The 1,682-nt window shown below is 36.8% G+C and overlaps 1 non-coding gene across 1 annotated transcript; it reads left to right on the top strand.

The window, feature by feature from the left end:
- Positions 1 to 1,177: 1,177 nt before the first annotated feature.
- LOC141410617 (small nucleolar RNA SNORA51) lies at positions 1,178 to 1,309 on the top strand. The gene has a single exon (XR_012435453.1). It is a non-coding gene; the product is annotated as a small nucleolar RNA SNORA51 (small nucleolar RNA).
- The last annotated feature ends 373 nt before the right edge of the window (positions 1,310 to 1,682 follow it).

Here is a 1,682-nt window from a genome sequence, read left to right as displayed (position 1 = left end):
CATTTTCTTTTTATTTTTAAACTATAGAATGAGATGACTTATATTTTTCCATTTTATAGTCATTAACCAAATTTATTTTATAATTTACTTCTTCATTCAATCATATTACCTGTCATTTCCTTCCTAACTTATATTTTATAAAATTCCATTCCTAGACTTTCTCATCATATTCTAATGATCTTTAAACTTCTATAAATCCTAGAATTCTGATTAAATTATCTTTATGCATGTTTCTTTTATCAGTTTGAAGTTTAAATCTGAAGTTAATTTCAGCTTAGAAAACTAGCTACGACTAAACAGCTGCTTTGGCTGCTTAGGAGCTCTGTGACAATTTGCTTTCTTCATTTTTCTCCACTGTGATTTTAGATGCTTTGAGGAAAGGAGAATCGTGAGATAAGGGAAGTGGGCAAAAAGGTAAGGAGGAAAGAGGTGAGGATGGTTCTGTTCTGACCCTACGCTCTCCAAGGCCCGTACAGGGCCGTTAGCAGTGAGTTGGCAGTTTCAGCTCTCAATAAGTTCCTGGTGGTCTGCTTTGATATTCTGCTGAGACTGTGTTGTAACCAATCTATTACAGCTCTTATGCTACTAAAATTGTTTTCTGATCATTTTATTCTAATTCACTACCTATATAAGCGCGTGGCTTGACATGCCTCCTCCGTTCATTTGTTAATGGCTTTAATTGAGTATTAGATTCAGAGAGTGCATGAAAGAGAAATGTGAAAACTTTACAAGGTGAACCCTTCCAACCTCGATTCAGAATCAAGGGAAGCAAAGTCTACAAGATAGCAGAGGAGGAGTTCTCTGGCTCCACTCCCTCACAGAAATCCAAGCACGATGAGTCACAGGCAAAAATACCTTCAGACATCTCAGAACTTGGGAGTGAGGTTGGGACACCCCACCTTGGACTGTAGAATTTAGAAATTAAAAGAAAAACTCAGTGCTAGAAGTAATACATAGCCATGCACAGAATTTTCTAATGCTGTAGGGTGTTAATGAAAACCAATTTTATCCTTACTGTGTTGGTTAAAAGGGAAAACTAATAAAAATAGCTGTAGCTACAATTTTTAAAGAATATAAGTGATTTTTAAAACCCTCATAAATTCTGACATCAAGCTCATAAAAGGGTGGAGGAGAGGGAGACAGTGTAGTTTTTGTTTGTGATTACAGTTGTCCTCAGTGTCTCCTGGTACTGACCACAGGCTGTGTTCTTCCACTGACTGTCTAGAAAGAGGAGGAAAAGTAAACCCACCCTATACATACCTCAGCCCGGGCCCTGTACCTCATTTGTACTGTGAATGGGGGGACATTGGGTTAAAAAAAGTGTCATCGACTCAAAGTGGTTGCTTATAAGGATGAGATATTTTATATATGCCTCATGGGAACCACAAAGCAAAAACCTATAGTAGTTACACAAATGACAAAAAGAAAGGATCAAAACATACCACCAGAGAAAACTATCAAACCACAAATGAAGATAGCAAAAGAACAAAGAAAACACCCACCAAACAGAAAACAATTTACAAAATGGCAGTAGCAAGTCCTTCTCTATCAACAATCACTTTGATGTAAATGAATTACACTTTCAAATAAAAAGAGAAGGGTTACTGGACAAATTTTACAAAGCAAAAAGATCCAGCCATACAAGAGACTCAGCTCACCTTTAAGGACACATGTAGATTGAA

This window comes from Castor canadensis, chromosome 8 (genome assembly GCF_047511655.1).
Source record: "Castor canadensis chromosome 8, mCasCan1.hap1v2, whole genome shotgun sequence".
NCBI lineage: Eukaryota > Metazoa > Chordata > Mammalia > Rodentia > Castoridae > Castor > Castor canadensis.
Note: the sequence above shows the minus strand (reverse complement) of the source record. Positions and strands in the feature narration are given on the sequence as shown.